The sequence below is a fragment of the Oryx dammah genome, unplaced genomic scaffold (genome assembly GCF_014754425.2).
Source record: "Oryx dammah isolate SB20612 unplaced genomic scaffold, SCBI_Odam_1.1 HiC_scaffold_23, whole genome shotgun sequence".
NCBI lineage: Eukaryota > Metazoa > Chordata > Mammalia > Artiodactyla > Bovidae > Oryx > Oryx dammah.
The window spans coordinates 34,845,134-34,858,718 of NW_024070207.1; the positions used below are offsets into that span (position 1 = coordinate 34,845,134).

Here is a 13,585-nt window from a genome sequence, read left to right on the forward strand (position 1 = left end):
ACAACAAACAGACTGGTTCCAAATAGGGAAAGGAGCACGTCAAGGCTGTACATTGTCACCCTGCCTATTTAACTTACATGCAGAGTACATCATGAGAAATGCTGGGCTGGATGAAGCACAGGCTGGAATCAAGATTGCCGGGAGAAATATCAATAACCTCAGATATGCAGATGACACCACCCTTATGGAAGAAAGTGAAGAAGAACTAAAGAGCCTCTTGATGAAAGTGAAAGAGGAGAGTGAAAAAGTTGGCTTAAAGCTCAACATTCAGAAAACGAAGATCATGGCATCCGATCCCATCACTTCATGGCAAATAGATGGAGAAACAGTGGAAACAGTGTCAGACTTTATTTTTCTGAGCTCCAAAATCACTGCAGATGGTGTTTGCAGCCATGAAATTAAAAGACGCTTGCTCCTTGGAAGGAAAGTTATGACCAACCTAGACAGCATACTGAAAAGCAGAGACATTATTTTGCCAACAAAGGTCCATTTGTCAAGGCTATGGTTTTTCCAGTGGTCATGTATGGATGTGAGAGTTGGACAGTGAAGAAAGCTGAGCGCCGAAGAATTGATGCTTTTGAACTGTGGTATTGGAGAAGACTCTTGAGAGTCCCTTGGACTGCAAGGAGATCCAACCAGTCCATCCTAAAGGGAGTCAGTCCTGAATATTTATTGGAAGGACTGATGTTGAAGCTGAAACTCCAATATTTTGGCCACCTGATTTGAAGAGCTGACTCATTTGAAAAGACCCTGATGCTGGGAAAGATTGAGGGCAGGAGGAGAAGGGGACAACAGAGGATAAGATGGTTAGATGCCATCACTGATTCAATGGACATGGGGTTTGGGTGAACTCCGGGAGTTGGTGATGGACAGGGAGGCCTAGTGTTTTGCAGTTCATGGGGTCGCAAAGAGTCCAACACGACCGAGCGACTGAACTGAACTGAACTAAATCTCATATATATATATATATATATATACACACACATACATTCAACCTTGTTAAGTAGTGGTATGAGCTTCTCTATATCCTTACTTATTCACATGATCTGATGATTTCTTAGAGAAATACTTCGCTTCAAATATGTCTGAAAGTCTGCCCAGCTACCCCAGTACTTATGTCTTGTTAAGTTATTCTGAACTATTTCAAACCTTCTCCATGTTTCTCAAATTTTTGCCACCCTTTCCCTAACCATCACATCCTACTTTATATGTAAGATACAAAGGAAGATTGGATTGCCTAGTACCAAACATACAACTTACAACTGTCTACCCTCATCCCATTCCGTTTAACTTTTTTTTTTACTGTTTCTTTGCCCACCGCTATTTCTATTTCACATCATCCTCTTTTTCAGATTCATTTATTTCATTTTGCTGTAACTGGGCTTCCGTGTTGGCTCAGACAGTAAAGAATCTGCCTTCAGTGCAGGAGACCCAAGTTCAATCCCTGGGTAAGGAAGAGTCCCTGGAGAAGGGAATGGCAACCCACTCCAGTATTCTTGCCAGGAGAATCCCATGGACAGAGGGGCCTGGTGGGCTACAGTCCATGGGGTTGCAAAGTGTCAGACATGACTCAGCAACTAACACTTTCACTTGCTATAATACTTACCTGAGTAATTCATAAAGGTTCTGAATATGCCTACAATGTTTTCTGAATATATCAGAAAATTAGAATCTGCAAATTGGAGCTTTGTTCCTTGTATTACTTCACTCCTCATCCTTCCCCACTCAAGGCCAGTCATTCTATTTATTTATTTATTGAGCAAAAAAGCCTTTTATTTCCTCCCACATTCCAGCTCTCCACTTTTGGTAACATCTCTTCCAACTCAGAATCAAAGCCCAAGAAGTTGATCCACACCTGAGAGCGAGACAGGAACTAGGCCAGAGCCCTCAGAGCTGGGTTCTAGACCAGTGGGACTCCCGGCATGGATGGAAGCATGCTGCAGTGAGACAGCAGAGGCCACAGAACAGAGTCAGGAAGAAGCCCAAAACCAGCAGCCGAGAGCCACGCAGAATCAGCTTCTCCGAGATGAACAACTTGATGAGCACAAGACCCCTCAGCCATTCTAGGACTCAGGGTGGCATTGCCTGCTCCCTCCTCTGAGCAGGGTATCGGTGGCTTGGCTGGAGGGCAGGATTTCTGGAGTAGCACTAAAATACAGGCAGGTTCCTGGGGTCCTTTCTGTGATCACCCTGGCCATAACAAGGACCAGCTTTCCTGCAAAAGATCCTTTCAATCCCATCTGACTACCCTGGACCTGGGCTTGGAATGTCTGGGTCTTGTTCCTGTCTGGACCATCTCCGAAGTTCAAGGTGGCCAGTAAGCCCATGACATGAGACCCACGCCCCTTCCCTGTGACTGTCTCAGTAACGGGGCACAGGGTCAGCTGGCCAAAGATCTTAATAAGGAGACCCAGTCCTGGGAGATGTCAGGGCTGTGCAGTCAGTTCTGTGGGTGAGGAGGAAGCCACCAAGACCCAGGCCAGAAAGGCCAAGAAGCAGCAGGATCAAAGTGGCACAGACCAGAGGTGGGTGGTGGGTCAGGCAGAGATGCAGGTAGTGCCCTGCCTGGCCAATGCCCATGGAGAACAGAGGGGTCTGAGCTTTCAGGAAGAGCCTGCGCTAGCAGCCGGGTGGAGGCCGGTGCCCCTGAGATGTCACACATGGAGTCTCGAACGGACGGGGTCCGTGCTCCCACCCAGTCGCCCCACCCGGCCTCCCAGTCATTCTATTTACAGTCATCCCACGGGATCCACAGAGGATTGGTTCCAGGCCCCCAGTGGATGCCAATCCTCAGATGCTCAACTCTCATATAAAACAGCATGGTATTTGCATATAACCTATGCACATCCTTCCCTGTACTTTATTATTATATTTTGGAGTGTATTTATTTATTTTTATTGAGGTAATGTTGATTTATAATATTAAATAAGCTTCATATGTATATTATATTTCTACTTCTGTATATCCTACAACATGCTCACCACCAAAAATTTAGTTTCCATCCATAACCTTACAGTTGATCCCCATTTCATCCTCCCCACCTTCCTCTGGTAACCACTAGTCTATTTTCTGTGTCTATGTCTTTCTTTTGGTTTGATTTGTTCATTTATATTGTTGCAATGGAATATGCTGCTGCTAAGTTGCTTCAGTCGTGTCTGACTCTGTGCAACCCCAGAGATGGCAGCCTACCAGGCTCTTCTGTCCCTGTGATTCTCCAGGCAAGAACACTGGAGTGGGTTGCCATTTCCTTCTCCAATGCATGAGAGTGAAAAGTGAAAGTGAAGTTGCTCAGTCGTGTCCGACTTCGCGATCCCAAGGACTGCAGCCCACCAGGCTCCTCCATCCATGGGATTTTCCAGGCAAGAGTACTGGAGTGGGGTGCCATTGCCTTCTCTGTGCAATGGAATATACTCAGCGATAAAAGAGAAATCTTTCCATTTTGCAACAACATGAATGAACCTTGAGGTTTTTATGCTAAGTGGAACAAGTTAAATGAGAGAAAGACAAATACTGTATGATTTGTACTCATGTGCAGAATATAAAAAACAGATAAAAATCAAAACAAAATAAACTTTAAAAAAATTGAAGCATGGTTGATTTACAGTATTATCTGTTACAGGTATACAATACAGTGATTCATATTTTTAAAGGTTATATACCGTTTAGAGTTATTATTAAAATTCCCATGATACTTTAAATCATCTCTGGGTTACTGATAATACCTAATACACGTCAATGCTATGTAAATAGTTGTAAATACAATGTAAATGCTATGTATATAGTTGCTCTCTCTGCAAATTCATGTTTTGCTTTTTAGAACTTTCTGGATTATTTTCTATCAAAAGCCTTGGTTCTTCTTTTTATGTTGTAGGCTTTCTCCAACTATTTCTGGTAATCTTTTGTTGTCTGTGCATATTAGTGAATAAGGGACAAATTGATTAGCAAAAATAGGTTGCCTGGGTTCCCTCTGCAGTTGTGTGTCTCTGTCCCCTCTCCTTAGCAGAAGGACTTTGTGTAAGTGGGTTGTGTGTGTTGAACTGTCAGGCTCACCCTTAAGGTAAGTGCTTCTGCCGGAGTCAGAAAGGGCCATTCTCCTTACTCCCTGCAAATTGCCAAAACAGTTTTACTCTGGCAGTGGAGAACTTTAGTGTATTTCTCTCCTGTCCAAAGTTGCTTCTCTCTTTTTGTTTTTCCATATATTTTGTGGAAGTCCAGATTACATCAAGGCCTGCTCTGTTGTTGTTTTTTTTTTTTTCCTAGGATGCTGTATTCACACTAGCAAATTTTTGGAAGCAAATAGCTTACTTTCTTTAGTGTGAAATTTTAGGCTTTAACCTTGGAATGGGTTGGGGAACGGGGTGTAGGACTGATCACAAGGGGGCCCAACTGATCCTTCTTTCCTGAATTCATTTCTTTAATTGACAGGAGAGCCTCCCCTCCTCTTTGCATTTATTCATTCTGAAATTTTATTTTCTCTGGATTTAATCCAGTAATTTTCCCTTGCAGGTTTTGAACTGAACTCCTCCTTCTCTTTTATCACTATGATCATATTCAATTTCTACCCTCAAGGGATCTTCACAGTTTCTAAACTGCTGATGGTACAGTTTGCTCTAATTATACCAGTCTTGGTCCTTTTGCTATTCTGATGTTTTAAGAGATTTGGAGAAGAGAGGATGGAGACAAAGTTACAAGCACTTAGGCTGCCATCTTGATCTAATTTGAACAAAGTCATTTTCTTCTGTCAATTTGACTGAGGCAATGATAGTGGCTCACTCTGAGAGACAAGGGGAAAAGGCCTCTTCCAGTTCTGGCTTCTGATTAGTCAAGATTTCTAATAAGGGTGCATTAAGATTGAGAAATCCAGTTATCTATCTGCATGTCAGTGCTTCTGAGAATGCCAAGATGACAAATAGCAGGCATGATCTCAGAGCAGAAAAACTGTACACACAAAAAAGTGCCCCCTTTCGGTGAGCTGATTAGAAAAAGGCACTCCTTTGGGTTGTTGTTGTTTAGTCTATAAGTCATGTCTGACTCTTTGCGACGCCATGGACTATATAGACTGCCAGGCTCCTCCCAGGATTTTCCAGGCAAGGACACTAGATTGGGTTGCCATTTCCTTCTTCAGGGAATCTTCCCATCCACAGGATGCAGAGCAAGAGGGGACAATACCTTAAGGGTATGAGGTGTCTTTCACAGGTTTCAGAAATGTTCTGAAACTGACTAGTGATGGTTACATGTATCTGGAATTCACTAAAATCATTGAATTTTATACCTTGAAGGTGTAAATTGTATGGTATGTGCATGCGTGCTCAGCTGCATCTGACTCTTTTGTGACCTCATAGGCTGTAGCCCACCAAGCTCCTCTGTCCATGGAATTCTCCAGGCAAGAATACTGAAGTGGGTTGCCATTTCCTCCTCCAGGGGATCTTCCCACCCCAAGGATAGAAACCAAGTCTTTTATGTTTCCTGCATTAGCAGGAGGATTCTTTACCAGTAGCATCACCTGGGAAACCCTTTAAACACATAGAAAAGTGTAAAGAATTTCACAATGAACACCAATATACTCCCCAGGTAGATTGTACAATTAACATTCTATTATTATATTCCAATAGCTTTATTGTATTCTAACAGTACTGGAGATAGAAATAGGAAAAAGAAGTATCCCATTCACAATAGTGGAAAAGGTATGTGTGAAACATCAACCAGCAAGACAAATAGTCAGTTCAGTTCAGTTCAGTTCATTTCAGTCGCTCAGTTGTGTCCGACTCTTTGCGACCCCATGAATCACAGCATGCCAGGCCTCCCTGTCCATCACCAACTGCCAGAGTTCATTCAGACTCATGTCCATCGAGTCAGTGATGCCATCCAGCAATCTCATCCTCTGTCGTCCCCTTCTCCTCCTGCCCCCAATCCCTCCCAGCATCAGAGTCTTTTCCAATGAGTCAACTCTTCGCATGAGGTGGCCAAACTACTGGAGTTTCAGCTTTACCATCATTCCTTCCAAAGAAATCTCAGGGCTGATCTCCTTCAGAATGGACTGGTTGGATCTCCTTGCAGTCCAAGGGACTCTCAAGAGTCTTCTCCAACACCACAGTTCAAAAGCATCAATTCTTCGGTACTCAGCTTTCTTCACAGTCCAACTCTCACATCCATACATGACCACTGGAAAAACCATAGCCTTGACTAGACAGACCTTTGTTGGCAAAGTAATGTCTCTGCTTTTGAATATGCTGTCTAGGTTGGTCATAACTTTTCTTCCAAGGAGTAAGCGTCTTTTAATTTCATGGCTGCAGTCATCATCTGCAGTGATTTTGGAGTCCCCCAAAATAAAGTCTGACACTGTTTCCCCATCTATTTCCCATGAAGTGATGGGACCAGATGCCATGATCTTCGTTTTCTGAATGCTGAGCTTTAAGCCAACTTTTTCACTCTCCTCTTTCACTTTCATCAAGAGGCATTTTAGCTCCTCTTCACTTTCTGCCATAAGGGTGGTGTCATCTGCATATCTGAGTTTATTGATGTTTCTCCCAGCAATCTTGATTCCAGCTTGTGCGTCTTCCAGCCCAGCATTTCTCATGATGTACTCTGCATAGAAGTTAAATAAGCAGGGTGACAATATACAGCCTTGAGTCCTCCTTTTCCTATTTGGAACCAGTCTGTTGTTCCATGTCCAGTTCTAACTGTTGTTTCCTCCCCAAATTCAGCTGTCCCTAGACAAAGGATCAGGAAAGGAGCAACCTAGCAAGACAGAACATTTTAGAAAACTGATGTACTCTAGCCAAATGCCACGGAAAAACTGCGCCCACCCCTCAGCCATGCCACCCTGGGCAGGCTACCTCGAGGCTGCCGTCTCATTTTTTCCACCCCAGCGTTCAGTGGAGACCACGTGAGGAGCCCCTCCCTCTCCACTGGGATGGTGTGCAAGGAGACCCTGAGGGGAGTCAGAACTTTCCCACTCATTAGTGTTAATTCAGGAAGTGCACTGGTCTCGAAACAGAACAACTTTCGTTGACCTGCCGATGTCCCATAGGTATTATTATAAGAGTGAATAACTCAGACTTTGGGAAACAAACATATCCATCGACAGTAGGTCTTTTGAGGTGTTCCTTTTTTGGCGCTCACTAGGCTGCAAGAGGGGTTTCCCCTGAAGGGATAGGTCAGATTTGTTGTCAATTATCCTTGAAACCCAATAAGTCCACGGGAAATCCAACCTTGGTAGGCAGGACTTAACTCGAAGGTTGGGCACTTGGAGCTTAGCGCGACCTTGTGAGCCCTGAGGTTTTGAGATAGAAGTAGATAAAACAACAAACAACAACCAATCCTGTACACCCCCCTAGGACGGTGAGTGAAGTGGCTCGTTTGAGACTGGGTAACGCGGGGAGAGTTTCATGTCTGAATTTACTGACATGGACCTACTTTTTCGGCCAAGAGACCCTAAGTGGTGCCACATTTTTAGTCAGGTTTTCAATTATTCTATATGTTGTCCTTTCGTTCGTTACTCTCAAACTTTTAGAAGAGGGAGATTATAGAGTTACACCTTTTATTAACGTGCAGGATGGAGAATTAAAGGCAAAGTATGTGAGAGAGTATCTGTTAGAAAACTGCCTCCCATAGGTCGGTAGCCCAGATGAGGTCACAATAGAATCTTTAGAGACCTGGCTCAAATCACAAGTGAGCTCATAATTTGGAGAGCCCCCAAGATAGTTGCGGGACAGTTGGAGGGGAGCCTAGTCCTATGCATTCAAGCCAGCGGGGGCTCAAGCCAGCGGGGGCTCAAGCCGTAGGGGAAAAAGGTGTTTTTTCTATCTTCCCGCTCTCACGAAGCCATCGTAATTTGAGGTAGGATTTGAAGGGCTAGGTCAGACTTCCAGTTGAAGATGTTTGAACAGATGTGTTTTTTCTCCCCCAAACTAGCTCTCAATGAAAGAAGAGAAATAAGAATAGATCCATAGCCATAGGGAATCACAAGGGAAGGGTATGATTAGTGGGTGGAAATTGTGAGGATTTTCTTGAAGATAGGAAACAGATATGGTAAAATCAGTTGGGAAACCAGAGTCATTGAATCCATAAGGCCATAAAGATATGGGAGAGGGCAGCTGTAAAACCGAATTTTCTGTTCTTTAACCTAGCTCCCAAATATAGATGATGTCACAGTCACCTGGATCACTGGATGGAAATGACGATGGAGCTGTCCCAGAAGGCAGTAAAAGTGAGGCATTTACTGGTGAGTAAATGAACTTGTAACATTTTAAGTCCAAATAATTGTTAAGAATATGTCTAGGAAGCTTCAGTCAATTACCGAGTTATTCCTGAGAAGATCAAATATAATGAAACCTTTAATAAAAAAAATTAATAGCAAGGTGGAAATTAGTTTCCCCTAGAGGGATCAGTTGGAGAAGGCAATGGCAAGCCACTCCAGTACTCTTGCCTAGAAAATCCCATGGATGGAGGAGCCTGGTAGGCTGCAGTCCATGGGGTCGCACAGAGTCGGACACGACTGAAGCGACTTAGCAGCAGCAGCAGCAGAGGGAGCAGGGGATGGTGATCAAGTGGACATTTCTGCTTTTACTTTGTTGTGGTTGTTTTAGTGAGAATGAACTCATGTAATTTTACAAAAACTTTACAATGAAGTTTGATCATATTTAGGTTGCTAATGGTGTGCACAATCAGTGGTCATTCTGATGGTGGGTGTGTATCTGCAACATTCCTTAACACTAATATAGCTGTCTATCAAAATTTAAATATACCTTCTGCCTGACCCAATTCTATTTCTAATATATCCTCAGAAATACTTCTACACAGGCACAAAGGTCTATGTTACAAGATATTCATTGTTTGTTGTAGCAACAATTGGAAGTAACCAAATGTTCCAAAATAGGGGAATGGTGACATAAAATGTGGTATGTTTTTATTATGAAATAGTACACAGCCCTTAAAAAGAATTAGATAGACCTTCATGTACTGTCATGAAAAGATCTCCAATGTATATTAGGCTTAAAAAGCAAATTGTAGACCTATACATATAGTAATGATACCATTTTAAAAAAACACTAAAGCTTTCTATTTGTATAAATATATATATATATATATATATACACATAAATACTGAGGAAAGCTATACACAAAACTTAGTGAACAGACACTCCCACTTTTTATCCTGTATTCTTCTATACTTTGTATTTACAAAATGTTTTTGTGTCATTTGTATAAATAAACAAAACTGAAAAATAAGCATCAATAGAATAGAAATAGTTCATAGAGCTTCCTAACCACTAATAGCTAAAAAAAAAAAAGGAAAAAGGAAACTCAGTCAGTCCAGCAAAAGTAAGGAAAGGGGAAAAAGAAACAATGAAGTGTGATGATTAGAATTTTTTTCTTAAATGACAGGAATATGTACATCCATAAACAGTTGTGCCTTGGTATCCACTGGGGATTGGTTCCACGATCCTGTCTCTGCACCGCCCCCTCCCTCCCCCACCCCCATTCCCCCATCTGCCCTCACCTCCCCCCACCCACTACCCCTGGAATCCCCAGATGTTCAAGTCTCTTATTAAAATTGTGTAAGTCTCATGTAAAATGTTGTAGTACAGTCTGAAGTCCACATATGCTAATGTGAACTGGCAGATACAGAGGGCTGAATGTACTATGCTGCCCGTAAAAATGGTAAGGTGTAGATTGACATGAATCCACCACAGGTGTACATGTAGATTCATGTCAATCTACGCCAAAACCAATACAGAATTGTAAAGTAAAAAATTAAAAATAAATAAATAAATAAAAAATTTAAAAAAAAATGGTAAGGTGAATTCTATGAGTACTGACACAAAAAATGTCCGTGGTATAATATTAAGTGAAATAAATAGTCACAGAACAATTCACACGGTGTGATCTATTTTTTAAAAAAGCTAAAACTCTGTAAATAGCTAAATATATTGAAGAAGATATTTAATTAGAAAACCGTTAAACTGAAGTTACCTTTGGGGATTGGAAGAAGGTGTCACCTTTTTTCGTAGTCAAAGATTGTTGAGACTTGGACATCTCTAAATGTACAACTGATCGTATTACTCTCTTCCCTGCTTGAAGCCCTTCAGTGGGTTACCTATGACCTAATGGATTGAATCCAAATCCTGGAGCATGATGTACAAAGTTCACCATGATCCGAACCCTACCTGATTGTCTTCATCTCCTACCATCCTATTGCATGCCAGTTGCACAGCATGTTATGCTTGCATTTGCTTAAATGCACCATGCTTTTCCTCAAACTTCCATGTCTTTGTACACATTGTTGCCTTTTTCAGTTAACCTGTAGGTTTCTAGATGGCACCATCCTGATATGACAAATTAAGTGCAGATTTGTAGAATAACAATTCCAAGTCCCCATCTTGTGGACTATGGAAAGTCTATTCTTCCACAAGGTTGGAGGGCGATTCCTCAAGCTCTGGAGTAATTTTGGGGAATCCACAAGTAATGCATAAATATTCAAAAGATCAGTCCTAGTTGTCATTTGTCATCTCTGCCAGGTATTCATTCTCTAAACTGCTATGCTAGTGTTCAACTGATCACCGCTTGCTGTCTTTATACTTTTTAAAACTTTTTATATATAATTTTAATATATACAAAAGAATATGTGTGACATGTAATTTATGGAGTGTAATAAAACAAACATCCAAGAACCTATCATCAGCTTAAGAACTAGAACACTACCACTGCTTTTTTTTTTTTAAACAGGACTTTTTTAAAAATAAATATTTATTTTTGGCTGTGCTGGGTCTTTGTTGCTGAGTCTGGGTTTTCTCTAGTTGCGGAGAACTGGGGCTACTCTCTAGTTGAGGGGCATGGGCTTCTCACCACAGTGGCTTCTTCTCTTGTTGCAGGACACAGGCTCTAGGGCCCTCGGGTTTCAGTAGTTGTGGCTTGGGGACTCCAGACCAGGCTCAGTAATTGTGGAACTCTTAACCACTAGACAGCCTGGGAAGTTCCTACTAGAACATTACCAATGCTTTTGAATCTACCTAGATTCTCCGCCCTCCTGCTTCCCCTAAAGTAATCCCCTATCATGAATTTTGTGTTTATTATTTCCTTTCCATATTTTATTTTTATCACATTATATATCCATGAGTTGTCTTATTTTTGAGCTTTTAAAAAAGTATCAGATTGTATGTATGTGATTTGCTTCTGTTCGTGTAACATTCCTGTGATTTATGGATGTAACTACAAGTTATTTTTTAACACTGTAGTATTTTCTTGTGTGAATATACCACATTTAGTCACTCTGTTGAAGAATATTCCCTTGCCATTCTTTGAAATCTGTGTCACAGGTGATAATCCTCAGCATGTTTTAAATCATTTTGTTCTTTGTGCCACCACTAAACATTCTCCATATGCCTCTTTTTTAGCACTTAGCATATTTAGGAGCAAGGGTCAGCAATCTTTTTTTTTCTGTAAAGGACTAGGTAGGAAATATTTCAGGCTTTGCGGGCCATATGGTCTGTTGCAGCTACTGAACTCTGTAGTTTTAGCATAAAAGCAGCCACAGAAAATATGTAGATGAATGAGTATGGCAGTGTTCCAATAAAACGTTCTTTATAAAGACAGGCAGCTGGCTGAGTTTGGTCCACTGGCCATCATTTCCCAAACCCTGCTCAAGTTCATCTGAATTCCTGTAGCATTGTCCACTATCGTGGTCATAATGTGCATCTGTATCATCTCATTTCTTTTTCATTATCTTCTTTCCCATGCCTCATCACACCCTCATCCTGCCCTTTGTGATTCTGAGCTCCTGTAGCTAATGATGAGGCCAACTTTTAAGTCCAATTCCTAAATGAGTGTGACTCAAAGCAAGAATTACTATCAATAGCCACAGTTGCAACAGCAAGTAGGGTACAGAAGTAAGGTCCAGTACTAAGAAGCCTAGGAATTGCTATACCAGATTTGAGGCCGGGATGCTGCCTTGATTTCTCTCCTGAGCATGCTGGGCTTTCCAGTTAGGACTAAAGCTATTTCCTGAAAACTAGTTTCCTTGCAATTTCCTGAATATGCCTTATTCTCTCTCACCTTCAGGATTTAAAGTGAAAGTGAAAGTTGCTCAGTTGTGTCTGACTCTTTGCCATCCCATGGACTATATAGTCCATGGAATTCTTCAGGCCAAAATACGGAAGTGGGTAGCCTTTCCCTTCTCCAGGGGATCTTCGCAACCCAGGGATTGAACCCAGGTCTCCCGCATTGCAGGCAAATTCTTTACCAGCTGAGCCATGAGGGAAGCCCAATGTGCTCCCTATTTTCCTTCTTTATGCCCCCTGCTCATTCACACTCCCCTTGCCTGGCTAATTCCCACTTCCCTCTGAGATTTACTTTCTCTGAAAGCTATTCTTAACTCCCCAGCCCAACCCTTTCTCCACCCCATAACACCCTACCTTCCTAAGCTGTGCAGAGGTCTCTCCTCTGTGTTCCTATTCCAGTTCAGTCCCTCAGTCATGTCCAACTCTTTGCGACCCCATGGACTGTGGCACACCAGGCTTCTGTGTCCATCACCAACTCCTGGAGTTTGCTCAAACTCCTGTCCATCGAGTTGGTGATGCCATCCAACCATCTCATCCTCTATCGTCCCCCTCTCCTCCTGCCTTCAATCTTTCCCAGAATCAGGGTTTCTTCCAATGAGTCAATTCTTCACATCAGGTGGCCAAAGTATTGGAGCTTCAGCTTCTGCAGCGGTCCTTCCAATGAATAATCCAGATTGATTTCCTTTAGAGTGACTACTTTGATCCCCTTGCTGTCCAAGGGACTCTGAAGAGTCTTCTCCAACACCACAGTTCAAAAGCATCAATTCTTCGGCACTCAGCTTTCTTTATTGTCCAACTCTCACTTCCATATGTGACTACTGGAAAAACCATAGCTTTGACTAGATGGACCTTTCTCGGCAAAGGAATGTCTCTGCTTCTGGTCATCACTTTTCTTCCAAGGAGCAAGCGTCTTTTAATTTCATGGCTGCAGTCACCATCTGCAGTGATTCTGGAGCCCAAGAAAATGAAGTATGTCACTGTTTCTATTGTTGCCCCATCTATTTACCATAAAGTGATGGGACCAGATACCATGATCTTCATTTTTAAAATGTTGAATTTCAAGCCAGCTGTTTCACTCTCCTCTTTCACTTTCATCAAGAGGCCCTTTTGTCCCTCTTCACTTTCTGCCATAGGGTGGTATCATCTGCATATCTGAGGTTATTGATATTTCTCCTGGCAGTCTTGATTCCAGTTTGTGCTTCATCCAGCCCAGCATTTCTCATGATGTACTCTGCATACAAGTTAAATAGGCAAGGTGATAATATATATCCTTGATGTACTCCTTTCCTAATTTGGGACCAGTCCGTTGTTCCATGCCCAGTTCTAACTGTTGCTTCTTGACCTCATACAGATTTCTCAGAAGGCAGGTCAGGTGGTCTGGTATTCCCCATCTCTTTAAGAATTTTCCACAGTTTGTTGTGATCCATGCAACCAGAGGCTTTAACATAGTCAATAAAGGAGAAATAGATAGTTTTCTGGAATTCTCTTGCTTTTTCTCTGATCCAATGGATGTTGGCAATTTGATC

At 42.1% G+C, this 13,585-nt stretch overlaps 1 pseudogene; it reads right to left on the reverse strand.

Annotated features, from left to right (window-relative positions):
• Nucleotides 1-1,755: 1,755 nt before the first annotated feature.
• LOC120881511 lies at nt 1,756-2,613 on the reverse strand (annotated as a pseudogene).
• Between the last annotated feature and the right edge of the window lie 10,972 nt (nt 2,614-13,585).